The sequence below is a fragment of the Protopterus annectens genome, chromosome 5.part1 (assembly GCF_019279795.1).
Source record: "Protopterus annectens isolate FY-2018-M chromosome 5.part1, PAN1.0, whole genome shotgun sequence".
NCBI lineage: Eukaryota > Metazoa > Chordata > Ceratodontiformes > Protopteridae > Protopterus > Protopterus annectens.
The window spans coordinates 730,515,662-730,534,752 of record NC_056736.1 but is presented as its reverse complement, the minus strand read 5'-3'; the positions used below and the strand labels follow the sequence as shown (position 1 = coordinate 730,534,752).

Sequence of the window (19,091 nt, the reverse complement as noted above, 5' to 3'; positions counted from 1 at the left end):
AACAGAATAAGCAACTCAAATGCTACAAGAATAAGTTTTTATTCTGTCAAAAAAGTGAATTTCTGTCCTTTGTACTGGCCATAGGTATGTTTTGTCCTGCAAAACCTGACGCTTCTACAAAAAATGTCCCACTTTGGGCATTTGAAAAAGTGGCAACCCTAACATTTAACAGAGGGAGAGGATCTAGTGGTGGTCAACATTTAACAGAGGGAGAGGATCTAGTGGTGGGCCAGATTCAGGTGTGCCAGAGTTGTCTCATAATTCACCATTTTCTTGCTTGTAAGTGACAGTGGAATTTAGAAGTTGAAGAATTTAACGGTGTAAAATTCAGAATCAGTGGGTCGTCCTAGATACCACGCTTTGGGTATTCATTCAGCATCTTTTTTTAGCACTTACATTGCAGAGTTCTTTAATATCCTGTTGCAGAGCTGATTGGCTGGTCATTGACTTATGGCTTGTTAGAGAGACAGGTCTACAATCTGTACATAGCTTAGGTTCATTATGTTTAAAGAGTGGAAATTCTACTAATGAAATAAGAGGGTGGAAAGGGAAGAGAACAAAATTTCCAAGTTACTGCTGACTAAAGAATCTTATTACTGGAGCATGTATGATGTAAATAAACAAGCCCTGTCCAGTCGCATAAATGAATTGGTAAACTCTTTGAATAAATTGTCACCAAAACCGATTAAGGCTATATGATTAACAATGCCAAAGGCAAACAAGACCAATAAATGGTCCCTTACCCACATTATTATCAGTGGTGTTATTTACTGAAAGTAGAAGGGTAATTATTCTATGGTCCGACCAAAAGGTATGTTAAGTATGAAACAGGAGATCATACATAATCTGTAGTGTTAAGCATTTAGCTATGAATCAGTTTTTCAAGTAGTTTCTCTATAGTTGGTAAGTAGATAATTGTAACATGTTTCCAAGGATGATGGAATAACATTTGTCTGTAAGGCAGGAGTTAAAAATGAATATGAGAGGTGTACCTGTCAGTTGTGCTGTCATTTTTAATATGGTTGTAAGCACTAGTTGGGTTCATTAATTCTTAAAGATATGCTTAGCAGCAGTTTGTTTAGCTCATTAACTGTGACACTGCAAGAGCAGAAGAGAGTAAAATAGAGAGCTGTGCATCTTACTGCATATCGATCAGTACATTTGCTTTACTTGAGCATGCGTTACAGTAAGTCAGTACATTTATGTACATGATAACTGCATAATGTGTCCATGCTGGGTATAATTCAGCTCTGAGTGTTGATTTTTTTTAAAGATGACTGTCTATGGGTATACTTAAACAGTGATTGCAAAGCTGCAATGAATAATGATGCTGTGATAGGCTGTAGTTCTTTTAGTAAGTTAAGTATTATTACTGTATAACATTATCTTTAATGGCAGAATACTTAAATTTGTAGAATTACTTTAACGTTTAATGATTTTTTATAGCAGTCTTATATATTGTACTGTTGTAGACAGTCACTGTCATGCAGTACTGGAACATCATTTAACATGCATGTCAATTCTTTCATACATATTTATGAGGAAAGTAGTTCATAGGTTCATAGGTAGGTACTAGGCTATTGGCCCTAGGGCCTATACAAGCCTAGCCAGAAAGTTACCCTGGCTTTCGCCACCCAAGAAAATTATTTTCCTGTGCCCCTTTCAAGCAGAGCCACAGAAGTGATCCCCGGGGTGAATTTCCTATTTCCCATCCAATCATCAAGAGTTTTCTTGAAGAGTGCTAATGAAGAGCTGTGTTTGACATAGCTAGGTAGTCTGTTCCAGAGTAAAGGAAGTCTGTGGGACAGGAATCTATCCCTCCAGCAATGTTATGTTTATTGTGGTGACAAGGTTTATGCCCCTAGAGCAGGTAGCTCAGAGGGATTGGGATTTCTTTAAGTGGAGCATGTCCAACAGCTCTGGGTTTGACATAGCTTTGTATGTTAGGCTGAGATCGCCTCTGAGTAGGCGATATGCGACGGAGTAAAGCTGGAGTTTTTTTAGACGGTCTGCGTAGGGCATCTGTTTGAGGCCAGTAATCCTCTTTGTGCGGTATTTCTGCAGCCTATCCAGTTGTTGTTGATGTCTTGTGAGGTGCATACCAAAAGGGGCGTTGTACTCTATAGTGGGTCTAATGAGTGATGAGTAGAGGGGAGCAATGACCTCTTTTTTTTCTGGATGAGAAACCTTTTGTGATGAGGTGTGCCATGTAGAAGGATTTCCTGACCACTGTGGCAATGTGATTATCAAAGGAGAGACTACCATCCACCTGTGTCCCAAGGTCTGTTATCACACTTTCAGTGTTAAGTAGACTACTGCCTATGTGGTAGTTCATGGGTACAGAGTTTTTACCAAAGGGGATGACAATGCACCTTTTGGCATTGAGCTTGAGGCCTAGTGCCATACACATATGACTTTTTTCAACAAAATTACATATTGTACAGTTGTAAGATAAGGAGGTGCAGAACTAAGGCATTCTAAAAGCTTAGCTTAATGACATGGGAATCAGCAAGATGGAAGATGTTTGAATAAATGGCAATCAACACAAAGCCCTCCATCTTCTATTCACTTCAGTAGCAGTGGCTACTGTGCATCCTCCGTAACCCTCTGTTTTAATCTGAAGGCTTCACATGCTTCATAATCAGTGCAGTACAATGTTTTCTATAAAAGCACTGAAAGAGTTTGGAGATTTCTTATGTCTTTGTTGATAAGGTCCGTGATCTATATATTTGTTGATAAGGTCCATGATGATTCTTTCCATGGCCTTGCGGATAAGGCTAGTCAGGCTAATAGGTCTGTAGTTCCCATGGTGAGTAGAACCACCACTTTTGTGCAAGGCTGTAATGGCGGCTGTTTTACATTCAGCAGGGTTTATGAAGCTAGTGCTTAGACTGTGATTAAAAAGAGTATCCAATGATGATGCTAATTCTTGTTTGAGCCCATGTAGGACACAGCCTGGAATGTTATCAGGTCTCCCTTGATGCTGTGTTTTTGGCCTTAGAGAGGGCATTTACAACCTGCTCTTTAGAGATACAAGATAGGGGACAGGTAGCAGGGATGTCAAGAGGAAAGTCTGGCAAGGACAATGAAGTTTTCACCAAACCTATCAGCTAAAAGGTTAGCTATGTCCACCAGCTCAGTTTATGTATTACCGTTAACTACCAGTTCAGTGCAAATCTGGGCTTTACCTTTTAGGTTATGGATGTTGTGACGATAAGAGGTATTGCCAGCACAGCTAGCTGGAATTTTGTAAATAATTATATGTCATTTGTGAATGTCAAACTGATTTATACAAGATGCTTGTCTTACAAGTGTATTAGAACTATGTGTCATGTGTATATCAAACTTATTTGTAAAGATGTTTGTGTTGGAAAGATATTTGTAAAGTGCTTGTGTCTGAAATGTATCCACAGTGTGTCCTACTGCAGAGAACAGAAATGTACATGCACTATTATAACTGTTTAAATGTATATGTTTTAAAAGAGGAAACTGGCAGACAGGAGGTTAACCTCAGTCCAGAAAACTTTAAAATGTATCTGAAATTAAATCACTTTATTGGCTAGGTCATAAAGATACTGTCACACAGGTTTCAATGCAGCCAGAGACACAAAGTCTGAACTAGGAAGTTTTCTGTATTGTCTTTGTGGTGAACTAATTACTACTCTGGAAGCTTGGAGGTATGCAATTGTTTTATGACTTCTAGCACCTGCCACAGATCTGAGAAAAAGCCCTTGTGTATGTATTTTTACAGGTAGGTACTAAATCATGCCAGTTTCCAGCAATGGGGGTTTGGATGAGAACTAGAAGTCAGATGACCAAAAGTGATTTTGCAAGCTATCGCAGAAGTAATATTTTAGGTATTATTTTGAGAACTCTCTTAGTGAGACTGAGCATTTTGTATTCTGTCTTGGGCCTGACAACAAGAAGAACCATTCACCACATAATCTGCCTTGCTCTATTAAGTAAGTAGGGACGAGTAACTGTCTCTTAGATTTAGTTAGAAATATAGTGAAGCTTAGTTTAGATATTGTTTTTCTTTATTTCTTCAGTGTTATTTTAAATATTTCCTGTGATTGTGAACTCTGATGTCACTATGAATAGATATTTGTTATTGTCTTGTTCTTTTATTATTTAGTATTAAATATATTTAAACCTTTCATTGTGGCTGATCTTTGTGGAGATATTTAAGTTTTGAGAGTATTTGCATATTTATTTGGTGACACGGTGTGGGCACTCCTCATAGTTTTGCTCTTGGTCAAACTAAAATTTGTATTAATATTTCACTTGGCATATTGGCACTCCTTGCTAAGGGCCTTAAAGCAGCTGCTGAGGGGTTCTGGTGGCAGTGATAATTACCTTATAGTCTGGGCAAAATGGCGCATAGATGGTAAACCTGTGCCAGCCTTTCCCAGGTGTGAAAAGCTTGGAACCCTTGCTGAGGACTCAACTCTATAGCTGTGCCAGTGGGGAGTCTTATTGGGGATCTGGAGAAAGAGAGAGGAACCAGCCCCTGAGCTGACTGTGTTCCCTGTATGCTCTTAAGGGAAATTGGGCTTGATGCAGAGAACTGCATCTGGAGATACTGTGTGTGTACCTGTTTTCCTCCCAGTGAATGTTCTCCACAGGTGCCAGTGGTGAGGATTGAGGACTGTTTGATTACTGCCTCAGTGGAGGGTCAGCACAGTTGTAACTAAAGAACACCTTGTGGCTGTCCTTTGTTGAGGAAGCTAACTTGGATTCAAAGTTTACCTTGAAGGACTTCACACTAAATCTTATTTGCTTGTTTAAGCTGAGGAGGGAGTGTTTCCAGTTTAGGGCTTGCTCTTTCTTACTCTTAGACGGCAGTTTGTTCCTTTTACTGTAAAGCCTATTAATGGCGATTGTCCACCAGGCAGGTTTGCCAGGCAGGTTTGCTCTTCCTTGAAGAGCTTGTTTTGGTCCTAACAGGTACTGCCGAGTCAGTGCAGTTATACAAGTGCTTGTATAGGCCATTGGTGTAGAGTTCAGCGTAGTTAACAGTTCCGTCTGAGGTGGGGAGATGCAGTTAAGCTATTTATACCATCCTGTAAGAGGTTATAATCTGCTTTGGAGAAGTTTTTTAGTCTAGTTGCTGTTTGTGGGAGGTGGGGTCAGGTGTGAGACTTACTTCAAATGTAATTGATTTGTGGTCAGATCTCACCAGGGATGAACTCAGAGTGGGGGTGGCATCCCTATTGGGGGCGTCAACCAGCTGGTTCAGGACAATGGAGTTGACAAAGTTGAGGAAACTTTGGGTAGATGAGTTTGAGCACAAGTAATTCGCCAGTCACTGCTAAAGTAGTTAAAGTTGCCCAAAACCATGGTGTTTGGATGTATCTTGATAGACTCAAGTTGATCCAAATAGGCAGAGTGGGGTGTCCTGATTCATGGATGGGGTTCTGTAGCTAACAATGACTTGAACAGGTGTCCTACCAACAGTTAATTGCACTTGAAGTATATCTAGGGCATCATACTGTTTAACCAATTTGGAAGAGTATTTATCTTTAATGAATATTGATTCACCGACTCCTTTAGTTTTCTTGACTTCTGTTTCTGGTCTGAACATGTGGAAAGAGGTGTAACCCAGTATGGCTGGGGTGCTGTCCACAGCCTTGAACCAGGCCTCCGTGACTGCACAAATGTCTGGGTCTTCCATGGAAAGGACTGCTTCCAGTGAGTGCAGTTTCATGTTAAGACTCCTAGCATTTAGCAGCATGACCTTGAGGTTGCTTTTGGCTGGTATTTTTACATTGGGAGGTTTGTACTTGTGACACTGCCTAAAAAGGGCACTATGGAGGTAGCAAGAACCTTAGCCAGTAGCCAAAATCCCAGAGGTGATAGATGAAGACCATTTCCTTCACAAGCATCAAGGTGTGTCGATTATGTCATCCCAGGCTGACAGATAGTGGATCCCCTTAGAATGAACCAAAAACTAAGCCAATTATTAAAGTAAATAATTTTCTGTTTGCATTGAGACATCATTCTAGGTAAAGGTAAAATGCTGCTTAAAACTGAGGACATACCTGCCCTAGACACATAGTCCAAGAGCTCAGTCATGTCTCTCTTCATATAGTCTAGGAGGTACATCTTATGTCATTCACACCAACATGGACTATGACGGAGTCATAACAGTATCTGTTGTTGAGAGACTTGAGTGCATGTTATGTTTAGTGTTTAGCTTTATGAACATGACAGGTGAGACACTGGGGCATGAGCTCTTGTGTGTATTGTGTTTTGCAGAGGAAGTATTATGTGTGGGCATTCTTGTGTTTGTGTTTGGGAGGTCTCTGGTGTTTAGGTAATTTTCTGGCGAGGACCTCCACATATATAGGTGTGTCTGATGTGGGTTTGAGTGGAGTAGGTGGTGAGGTTTGGTTGCTGACAACCCACTCAGTGTCAGATGTACTGACTGGTGTGTGAGAGAGCATGGATTCAAGGTTTTTAGTATAGTTGCATCTCTCACATGTTGAGTTTGTGTAGACTAGAAGTAGAGGGTTGTCTGTGTACATGAGGCAATTGCTACACTGCCTCAGGATGCCCATGTCGACCAAGCTGGCTGGAGAAATTATAGGAAGTTGTAAATCCATAGTGCTAGGTAAATTTATATGATCCAAAACAGGAATATGGCTGGAAAAGGGGTCACACATAGGAATAACAAGTGGGTGAAGTGTGTTAGTAGCTCAGAGGCTAGGCTAAGTGCTACACTAGTCAGTACAGTAGGGCTGCAGAAAAACTCTTGAGGACGTTATATAGGTGCTTACATAGCTTCACTAGTAATATCGCTTTGCCCAAAAATGTGCTAAATCTGAGGTCTACACTAATGAGATTCAGTTGTATCAGGGAAAATATGTTGAAATTATCTGTCCAGATATGGCGCACAGTTGCGTGGCAGTGCACGGTGCTGAGTGATGTAACTGCTCAAAGGTGGGGCTTAAATACCAGAAGGTTAAAACCTAAACAAAACTTTAAAAAAAGCTGAAAAAAACAATGAGATGCTTACTGCAAGCCCAAGACTAGCCAACCTTTACAGCCAGGTACCAGTCAACACAATCCTCCCACTAGAGTGTAAAATGATCCTTTCCAATCCAAGATGGCCTGGAAAATGCGCACAGAACAAACAGCCACTACAAACAAACAGGCCCGGTAAACCTGTATCTGGACTGTGCTACAGCTACTTGCTACTCTGTATTAGGCCGAAAACACCAAAGAAGTGTTTACCACACCAGAAAAACAGCAGTGAGACACTAAATACATGTTTTTAACAGCTAAAAAAGGAAGTAAACTCTGAAGAACGCTTTAACTGCAAACAATTCAGTTATATAATGCACTCTTTGGGGGGAAATCATAACAAACAGATGCTTTACAAACAGAGAACATTTCCAGTAAATACTTTACAGGGAAAATAACAAAAAGTTTTGCAGACATTGAAAACAGTAAAAAAAAGTGATTTAACAGGCCCAGTAAGGTAGACAGTTGCAGTGCAGTAGTGCAGATTCATTTATAGTAATAAAATGCAGTAAAATAGTAGGCAGTAGACAATAAAAAAATGCAATACATATTAAGAGTAAGCAATAAATAGTAAAAAATAATCAAGAAAAGAGGCACCTTATGGGTTTAAGGAAACTCAGAGGCCTCTAGTTGTCTGGTATCTCAGCACAGAGTTGTGGCTGATAGCTCTCCTCAGTTTAGCTCAGTATGAACAAGCAGAAACCCACTCAAGGGTAGGGCTTAAATATCAGAAGGTTAAAACCTAAAAAAAAACTTTAAAAAAAGGTGTTTAGTCCAAGTCCTAGACCAACCAACCTTTACCAGCCAGGTACCAATCAGCACAATCATCTCACAAGAGTGCAGAAGGGCCCTTTGCAATACAAGATGGCCTGGAAAATGTAGTCAGAACAAACAACCACTACAAACAAACAACCAGGCCCAGAAACAGCATCCCTGAGTCTGGACTATGTTACAGCTACTAGCTACACTGTTTTAAGCTGAAAACACTAAAGAAATGTTTACCACAGCATAGAGACACTAAATAAACATTTTAAACAGTAAAACAGATCAAGGAGATTTCTAAAGAATGTTCTTAATTGCAAACAATTCAGTTATATGACACACTCCTTGACAGGGAAATCAGAACTAGATGCTTTTCAAGCTGAGAAAAATTCCAGTAAATACAAACAGTGAAAATAGCAAAAAGCTTTGCAAACAATGAAAACAGTAATACAAATCGATTTAACAGGCCCAGTAAGGCATACAATTACAGTACAGCAGTGCAGATCCTTTTATAGTAATAAAATATAAAAAAGTAGGCAGCAGACAATAGAAAGTGCAATAAATAGTAAGAATAAGCAATAAACAGTAAAAATAATCAAGAAAACAGGCAACTTATGTTTTTTAGGAAGCTCAGAGGCAATGATGGTAAAGAGGATGCTGGACTTCCTATGTGTGCAGGGAGACCTGAGAAGAAAAGCTCCAATTACATTTGCAAGACAAAAGAGAAAAAAAAGCAGTAGGTAATACAAAGTTAAAAATTTCAAATTTACATAGGACTTCAATTACTATAGCAATAATGACAAGAGAAATTACATGAGAAGAGATATACAATAGCCAATCAAATTAATTGAGTACAATAGCAGCAGATGTGTGTCCTGAGTAGGAGTATTTACAAGAGCAGATTGTTGGATATTCTAAAATGTAGTGCTGGGAGAGTAAGAGAAGTAGAAAGCAGGTAGAAAAAGAGAAACTGAAGAGACCAGAAAAGGAGTAAAGGAAGAAATCAATCAGAAGTCAGGTAGGTGCTTGACAAGGGCAGGACCAGGTGTTGAGAAAGCAATGTTTGAGTTCTTGTTTGAATTGCAGCTTATGAGGGATGCTTCTTATTTTCAGTGGAAGGGAATTCCAGGTGTGAGCTACAGAGTACACAAACAGGGATTTGCCGATATGTTTGATGGCTTATAGATGTCAAGAAGGTTTTTGTCAGATGTGCGAAGTTGACGGTGGGGATTATAACAGGGCACAATGTTAGAGATGGAGGGACAGGAAGTGAAATTATACAGAACTGAGTGTGTGATGTGCAATTGAGAAATAGACAAGTGCTTAGGGAATTTGGGCCATTGTAATGATTTAAGGGCAAGGCAGTGGTGGGATTTGTTAGGTAGATTAGAGGCAAATCTAGCTACTTTATTGTATGTTTAGTCTAGTTTGGAGAGAAGTAAAGATTGTAGGTTGGTGAAAACTGGAGCAGCATACAGAAGACAGGGTAATAACAGAGACAGGGCTAAAGAGAGTTTGGAGGAAGAGGGGAGTAGTTTATGATTCTTGTAAAGGAGACCTAGTTTCTGGTGTTTTTTTTTTTTTGTTTTATGGAATGGTGGATATGTTTGTCAAATTTTAATTAATTGTCAATATTAACACCTAGTAATTTTGTATAAAGCTCAATTCTCATGGTGGTATTGTTATGGGACGTAATAGAGAAGGTGGATTTGTGAGGTGACAGTGTTTTGGGAAGAAAAAGTAGAAGTTTTGTCTTTTTAGGGTTTAGAATCAGTTGATTGTCGGTGAGCCAGGTTTCAGTGGATGTGAAAGTGTTCTGGGTGAGGGCAAGGAGTTCAGAGATACTATGAGCAGTGATAATAAGAGTGGAGTCATCGGCATATTGTAAGAGGGTAGAGAGTTTGGAGGCAGAGGATAAATTGTTGCTAAAAATATTGAAAAGAAGGGGGTCCTAATATTGAGCCTTGGGGTACACCAGTGTTGACAGGAAGGAATGGGGAGGTGACTTAATCCATAAATTATCAGGGTCTACTTATTAGTTTCCCCTTAACTGTTTGGCAATGCCATGTATGTTCACAGAGACCTTGAGTTGACATTTTTCCTGTAAAAGCACCATTGACATTTCACCACTATCTGTACACAGAACAACTAGTTTGCTGTGACAAGCAATGCTCCCAAGAGATGCAAACGAGATAATTCCGATATTTCTTTATTTTCTTACTCCAGCTGTCTATTAAATAAAAGTGTCTGTTGCCATGGATATGAAATTTCCTACTATCTCCTTTACCAACTTGGTGGATATGGGCAACGTAAGCCAAAGCAGAAATTGCTTCATGTTTCCTGACAACCAGTTAATTCTTAATCAAACTAATATGGCATATGAGAGATGTATTTACAAAATGTCACTTGAGGTAAAAGTCTCACATGAAGGTACTTGTAATGTCAATAAGGTTGTCAATAGCGCACACGCTGCACCCATCACAAACAATTCAAAGCAGACACATAGCCCCACATATGCTAAGGCACTTAAATGTAACCTTCCTAAACCCTAGATGAAGTACACATAAATACCCTCAGCAGCCCTGAATACACTCTTTCAAAACAACACGCATAATAATACATAAAAACACATTTCATGAAGCCTCTGCTTCTAAACCCATAAGGCAAGCCACCACACAGTCCAACATTTTGGTCATTGGAGACTCCATTGTAAGACACATTGATGCCCCTGGCACCAGTCTAAGTAAGGAGAAAGTCACGGTCATTTGCCTATCAGTTGCCAGGAACTGCTACATTACACACACACACACAGGTCATTGGACTACAAGTACCAGTATGACTCATTCATAGTCCATGTGGTGTAAATGACCTAGACTGTGTGAAGAAAGACATCATGGAGCTCTTGGAATATGTGTCCCAGGTATGAGGCTAGCATTCAGCAGCATTTTAACTTCTCCGAGAATTATGCCACAATACAAACAAAAAAATCATTGACTTTAATAATTGTCTTAGTGTCTCGTGTCATTCTAAGGGGGTGCAGTATTTGTTAGCATGGAGGGAGATGGTCAACAAACCATGCTGCTTTGCCTGGGTTGGTCTGCACCTCTTCCTTCTAGGCTTTCAAATATTAGCTAAAACATTGTCATCTCCCATAGTGCCTTTTTTAGGCAATGCCAAACTGAAAGTACTTCTGACATAGCAAATCAAAACCAACAAAAATCTAATGGTATTACTGTTCAGTGCTAGGAGTCTAAACAAAAAACTCCACTACTGATGCTCTCTTCACCCTAGAGAATGGAGATGTCTGTGCTGTCACTGAGACATGGCTTAAAGCAGTGGAGAGCACACTGAAAGTGCCAGGTTATAATGCCTTCCACACATCTAGACCAGCTACTACACAGACAAGGACTAATGGCTGAGGTGTCTTCCTTTACATCAAAAATAAATATACCTCAAGGTTAGTCAAACAAGACAATGCACTTGAGTTTCTCCAAGTTCAAATCACCATAGGCTGCATCCAATACCACTTCCTTGCAAGCTATAGTTCCCCCTCTATGATCCAGGAAACCCATACAATGTATTTAAACTTATTAGAAACACTCACCATCCAATCCAATATTCATGGGTGACTTTAATTACTCCACTACTAACTGGGAATCATATAGAACACCAAACATACAGGAGCAGAGATTCCTAGATTTTGTAAACAGAAACTCCGTGGACCAGATTGTCAGTACACCAACCAGGGGTGCATCCATGCTGGATCTGATCCTCACTAATATGGAAGAGTGCTGCACACTTCCTAGTGTAATGTCTTTTCTGGTGCCAGCCTAGTAAACACCTATGACCCTATAAGGAAGCTGAAGATGAGTAGAGTCCAACTTGGACATTCCTTGACATGAAGAAAGCATATAACAAGGTCCCATGAAAGCTGATTTGGGTAGTCCTGTGGTGATTCAGAGTCCTAGAAACATTGGTAGAATTAGTAACACCCCATTGAAGAAGTCCCTAGGAAGAAGAGGTGCAAGAGGAGGTTTTTAGACTCTCCTGCGGAGACAATCACTGAAGATACTAATTTTGCTGAGGAGGAAGGGTCCCCAAGATCACCACCCGATGACATCTCATTTGGAGACATCCCAGAGATCCTCAAGCAGAGGGGTGGTTGGTCTACCGATAACCCTTCCCTTGAGGAATCGATATTCCTTGAAGCCTTTGGGTCTGGCCTGTCTACATCGTGACTGACTCTGCCCACCGATGAGCTCATTGACTTGATCTCTGGGCAAGCGTGGAAGGAACCAGACATGGTTGAGTTGATCCCCAACATACCAGACCAGATTTTGACACCACCTAAAGGAAAGGAATTTTGGAGCAAAGGAGGTCCTGTAGATGCTATGGTGCATGGCGGCAGCCAACAAGAAGAAACTCATGGAACAAAGTTTTATTGTCCATCCCCCTAACAGGTAGTCAAGGGCATAGGATAAATTTGGGAAGCATGTCTATGCTTCAGCGACATTTGCACTCAGATCGTTGAATTATTTTGGCACACTTCACTAGATTGCAGAGTAATTTGATTAAAGACCTCTCCAAATCCCTCACTGGGATCAGTACTTCTGAGGCTCTGACTTCTGTGGCCTCACAGCTGGCTACCCTGTAGTCAATTATTAATTCATCCAAGAGGCTCATTTCACATGCAGCTGAAGGTACCTCAAGGGCTGCGGGTTCAGACATTTCCATTAGGAGGTATGTCTGGATGTGCTTGTGTGACTTTGCAGAGGCTTTCAAGTCTTCCTTCATCAGTGCACCTTTTGACAGAACCTCTTTGTTTGGCCGTAAGGTAAAAGACAGACTTTCCAGCTACGAGCAGGATGGAAAGACTATCTCTGCAGTGGGAGTACATTTTTTGACCCCCTCAAAGGACCTTTGTCAGGGATCAATGAGGTCAGAAAATGAGGTTCATAAAATCCCAGGATTCTTTCTAAGATACGCATGTTGATAGTTCCCCCTGGGCCAGAATGGAAGATGCTACCCATGCAGCAGAGGAGGCCCGCATAACCTGAGGTCCAGAGATCAAACTCTGACAGAACCTACCAGCGATCCTGAAAGGAGACCTGATTGTCCACATCTGGAGGCAGTTGGGGATCATTTTTCCCTCCACCACAGAGTCTAGCTAAACATTACAGAAGATAGATGGGTGAAGAGGATTATGTCTAGATGTTATATAATTCCCTTTTCACTACCACATCCACCTGTATGCAAAATTCCTGATATTCCAGTCAGTCAGAGGAAAGCAGCAGCACTAGAAATAGAAAAGCTGCTAGAAAAAAAGAGTCATCCAAGAGGTCCCACCAGGTCAGATATAAACCTGAACTTATTCAAAATTATTTTTAGTGCCCAAGAAAATGGGTGACTGGACGCCGATTTTGATCTCAGCAATCTGAACAGATGAGTTCAGCACACCAAGTTCCAGATGGTCATGTTCAGTCCATTCTGCCTTTTTTATGCAAGGACAGCTGGATGTGCTCAGTAGAACTTCAGGATGCTTACTATCAGATAAAAATGAACAGACAGTCCATAATATACTTATGCTTACAGCTGGGAGCCAGTCATTACCAGTTTACAGCACTTCCCTTTGGCTTCACCACAACCCCCAGGGTGTTCACCAAATGCATGGCAGTGGTAGCAGCTTACTCAAGACTACAGGAATTCTGAGTGTTTCCATACTTCGATGACTGGCTCATTACTGCCAGCAGAAGCGCAAGAGATCAGTTACTCCAGCCTTGCTGCCATTGGGGATAACCATAAATGACGACAAGTCTCAGTTAGAACTATCTCAGACATTGGAGTTCATGGCAGCAGTTTTCAACACAGTATCCATGACAGCCTGCCTTCCTCTTCCATGTGCACATACTATCTGATTCCAGATAATTCAAAATTCCTCAGTTTCAGCCCTTTTTTGTTCTACAAGTCTTGCGATCAATGTCTACAGCGACAGTTCAATTTCCCCTAGCAAGATTTCATATGAGGATTCTTCAATTGATGTTAGAAGCTCAGTGGTCCATTCTTCATTGGCATATGTCCACCCTGATAAGAATTATCTAAGCATGAAAAAGATGTCTTTGTTGGTGGATTCGCTTAGGTTCTACAAGGCCATCCCTTCTTTCTTCCACAACCCAAGGCCATAGTGACCACAGATACATCCCAGATTGCAGGGGGGGGGGGCACTTCCTGGGAAAAACAGACAAAGGCACATGGTCCCCCAAAAAGGCCAATATGCATATCAATATCCTGGAAATGAGAGTTGTGCTCTTAGCATTACAGGCTTTCCAATATTGTCTGCCTTTCAGGATAGTTGCAATTCAGACATAAATATGTCTGTGGGTTGGTACATGAACAGACAAGGAGGAAACAGATCTTACCCTTGGTGTTGAGAAGCTCTCAGAGTTTGGCAATGGGCGATCTCTTCCAATCATTTCTGATGGTAAAACACATCCTGGGGAAATCCAGTGTAGCTGGCAGACAAGTTGAGCAGGTTCATTATATTATCTCATGAGTGGTCTCTCAACAAGGAAGTGGCAACAATTATTTTTAGCCAATGGGGCCAGTCATGCTGTGAATCTATATGCATCTCCCCTAAACAAGTATAGCAGGTTCTTTGCCCTAATCCCCCTGCTGGGGGAGTCACCAAGAGACACTCTCGCACAGCATAGTTTTACCACATATCAGTCCAGCAGTAAGTTATAGTTACATAAACAGTTATCTCAAAGGCATTTAACTTTATCTGTTGTATACATTTATTTATTGATTGATTGATTGACATTCCCTGACCAGGGAAGTCCAACTGGGTCAGAATCCCATTTTCATTGGAGGCCCAGGGAGAAAAGCTTCACATAAAATACATAAAACATTTAACAATTGACAGGTAATTATACATCTTGATTTCTATTCGGGTACAGATAAATATTGTATAGCTAAGTAGTTGTATTCTAACATAGAAAATTACTTGTTTAGTATGGTTGATTAGTTCAGTAAGTAGTAGTAGCTTGCTGCATTCAGAAATACACAGGATATGTTTATTGTGTTATAGAGTAGTAGCTTTACAGTTAGTTTTAGAGTTTTATAGAGTTGGTTTCAGATAAGGATTATTGAAATTGAAGAAGTGTAATAGCAGAGGGAAGAAAGTGTAATAGCTGAGGGAAGAGCTGCTCGGAGGGTAGAGGGTGGGGGGTGTTAGTTTACAGAGGGAGATAATGAAGGGTCTGGGTTAAGACTAAGAGGAGAAAAATGTTTTAATGTATTTTTCATTGGGAGCAGACAGGTTGCTAGGGTGGAGACTAGTTAGGCTTAGAAGACAGAGTGGGGGGTGCTGAGAGATAGTGGGTGGAGCAAGTATTGATTTTGGGGAAAGAGAACAAGGCATAGTGACGTAGAGGAGTGATGTATGAAAAATAATAATTAGTATGAGACAGGATCTAGAAAGTCACTGTAGCATATGTAAGTTTTAGGGGGGAGAGCAGGGACAGATATGGGTATTGATAAGATATTTTTCTAAAGTGAATTTAAAGGTCCTAAAGGAGTCTAAGATGCTACTGTGTGAGTGGAGGGTATTCCAGAGTTTTGAAATAGAGAAAGAGTATACACATTTGCCAACTCTTTTATTTGGTTTGTATACTTGTAGGAGTTGTTTATTAGTGGAGCGGAGACTTCTGGATGGGTAGTGAGGTTGTATGATAGGCTTTAGAGCTGGGCAACTATCGGGTTTGTATATTACTTTATGAACCTGGGTTAGTTGTACATAGCTAAGGTATTGGGAGAAATCTAGCCAATTTAATGCCTTAAGGGGATGACAATGATATGTACGGTAAGATAGGCCAATTGCAAATTTGGCAGTTTTATAGTAACACGACTGGAGTTTGTTTTTGAGAGATACATGTAGGTTTGTTAGGATGGGGGCTCAGTATATTAGTGAGGGGAGTAGGTATGTATTGGCAAGTGTTTTTTTGGTGGGGATATCCATGAAGTGTTTGTGCCTATAGAGTTTACCAACTTTAAAGTGTGTATTTTTAATGGTGTTTAGTCTATAGTATTCAAATGTGAGTTTATTGTCGATGATGATGCCCAGTATATCTGCATGGGTTACAATTTCAGTTTCTGTGTTATTTAGAGAAAATATTTTGAAGTCATGCAGAAAAGGTTTAGGGGTGAACAGTAGCGGGTTTTTTGGGGGTTCAGCAGTAATTGTGCATCATTTAACCAAGTTTCAACTTAGGAGAAAGTTTGAGTCATTTTAGGAGATGTTGAAGATTATTGGAGGAGAAGATTATGGTGGAGTCATCAGCTTATTGAATAAGTTTACTTTCAAGAGAGGCAGTATGGGGATTGTTAATAAAAATACTGAAAAGTAGGGGTCCAAGAATGGAACCTTGGGGTACTCCGGTTCTGTTTATCAGATATTGTGATAGATTATTTTACCAACAAACACCTTGTTTTCTATTAGTTAAGTACTTCGCAAACTATTTTAGAGTTGGCAGTGAGCATCCCAAAGTGAAAAGCTGTACTAGTTTTTGATGAGATACTGTATCAAATGCCTTGGATAAGTCTAGTAAGATAACTGAAGTTAGCTGGATGGCATCCAAGGCTCTATTTACAGTATCTGTGAAAGATATAAGTGCAGTGAATGTACTGTGTCCTGGACGGAAGTCATGTTGAGAGGGAGAAATGAGATTATTCTTGGAAAGATATTTTAGTAGTTCTGTGTGAATTCACTTTTCAAGTATTTTAGACAGAGGGGAGAGGATAGAGATAGGATGATAGTTTGTAAGTTCATTGGGATTTCCACCTTTATTTAGGGGAGTTACAATAGATTATTTCCATATTTGTGGGAGTTCAGATTGAGTGATGGACAGGTTAATTATTATGCTAACTGGATAGGCAATAGACTCTATGACGAGTTTTAGGTACTCTGAAGGAAGGTTATCTGAGGAGTGAGGATTCTGGCAGTATTAATTGCCTTTGCATACCTGTATCTTTTTGCAGTATATGCAGTAGAAAAACCACAGTGTTTGAAAATGTGTATGCGTTTCCCAAATATTTCTATGTATTAATTTCTACATCTAGGTATGAAATGTTTCCTTATTTGTAAGCATTTACAGCAGAAACATTGGTGAAGTTTCCTGAAAGTTGCAGTACCACTAAGTGTAGTAGGGGCAGCTTTAATAGCCTTTAAAAAATCTGCATCTAAACAACAAACTGGCATTGTGATATTGTGTGTGTTAAACAGCTAAAACAAACTTCATTATGTTTTCCTCATTATAAGGAGCAGTCCTCACTTTGAGGCTTAAAAGCTGCATGTTCCTCGGTGTTCCATATTCACAATTTCATTGTTAGGAATTTTTTAACTGATATTGATGGTAAATAATACTGAATAATATTAATTTAGCAAAAGGACTTTTTATAAATGTAACGTAACACATTGTAACCATCCTGTGAGCTTCCTAGGTGTTATTAGAAAGCTGTTAGTAGGTGCTCCATGTTTTGCTCACATACCTAACAAGCACCCGTGAACCTATTTGTTCCACATTATGAGCGGTAGTGATCCACATTTTAGATATGGATGGTTGAGAGCTCTGTGTTAAAATATGAAAGTGCCTGTCTTCACTGAAAACTTCCATTAGCCACAGTAACTGATGATTTAATGGAATGTCATTTGTAAAACAAAGATTTTTTTTTTCCAGATTGTTTGCAAGTTAAATGTTATTTAGCAGCTTGTCTTCCAACTGACCATGTCTGAAAGATAGATTTACTGATTCCTTATCATGACCTCATTAACAAAACGTACATGCTACCACTGTGCAAGGCATATTTTTTCTTAGGCATTTTTTCTTTGTCTAGAAGATTAACTGTTTGATGAATTTGATGATAATATGGCTAACAACTGTGTACGACTGAAGTATTTCTGATAGTACACACTGTTAGTATACATTTTAGAGTCCAAATTCCCTTTTCTATTGCATGTGCTTTATGTAGAAATAATGTGCTGTCATCATTATCTGATTTCATTAAACATGGCTCAAATGTCTCAATACTTATGACAAGTTTCTTAAGTGTCATCATTCCCATGCTTGGATTTTTTTTTTATTTCCAAAGATGTGCTCTTACCACTTTCAGTTAAAAAAATCTAGAATATTCTTGCTGGGCAAAACATTATTACTGTAGGGTTGTGTTAGTAATGGTTTTATAACATATCTTTTCTCCCTTGTCTGAGTACACAACATGATGATGTAGCATGGTTTTACAAATGTTGCTTTTTAAGTTCTGCTAGGAAATATCCTCAGCCTTTAAAAAAAGAATACCAATGTAGCATTGTCAAACATTCCCCAGGATTTATTAAGAATCCCACAGCAGGTATTAAGAGCTGCGGTCAAATGCTTCTGTTTCCACAGCTGTGGCAAACGTGATTCAGAGATAAGCTAGCAACAATGAGGAAATACCTTATTATTGGGTAAATTGTGCATCTCTGATGTGCATGGTGTTATACCACTAATACTAATAAGCACTTTCCTGTGGTTAGTAGCACCAGTGACCCATACATTGTGGTGGCACAGGTACCCCTCATGACTTCTGTCTCACACAACACACACACACCTTACCTGTGACTGAGATGACAGAACTTCCCTGATGTAGCCTTTTATTTTCCCCTATTCCTGTAAATTATGAGTTATTACAGACAGTCAATAATGCCATGCATTAGCATTTCATTATTCTTAGTATTCACAAAGTGTATCATAATACTAGACTGGTTTGTTAATATTTTAAGTGACTCGAAATAATAATCATACATTTTTTCCTGGTGTCACAATGTGTTCTTCTGGCTTTGTCCTGAATTTTTCAGCATGACCATTTACAGGGTATGATGCCTCCAATGGAAACACACACATCCTTTACAACTGCCCGTAATCTTTTCCCTACTTCATTTGTTGTGACTAACAGACTATTACAGTCAGTGATGCCAGACATTAAGAGTTTCATTCTTCTTATAGCTAAGAAAATACCTGAAGATTCAAGCCCTACTGTGTTAATGAAGAGGACCCAATGTAGTTAATGATTTGCTTTTGTGCAAAAGTTTCAGTGTTTGAAGCTTTTTACCTCTGTATATTTTTAAGTTATTTAAGGTAGTAATTAGACTGTATCCGTGGTGTGTAGTGGTAATGCAGAGAGCTAAATCTCTGATAATGAGCTATTGTGTGTGTCTAGGTCACAGAGTTCAACTCTTTTTCTCAGTTATTCTAGTCCCTATTAAAGTGGCT

The 19,091-nt window shown here is 39.7% G+C and overlaps 1 protein-coding gene across 4 annotated transcripts in view; it reads left to right on the top strand.

The window, feature by feature from the left end:
- Positions 1–19,091, top strand: part of SQOR (sulfide quinone oxidoreductase) — an 802,763-nt gene that overhangs the window by 613,223 nt on the left and 170,449 nt on the right. The window lies entirely within an intron of this gene.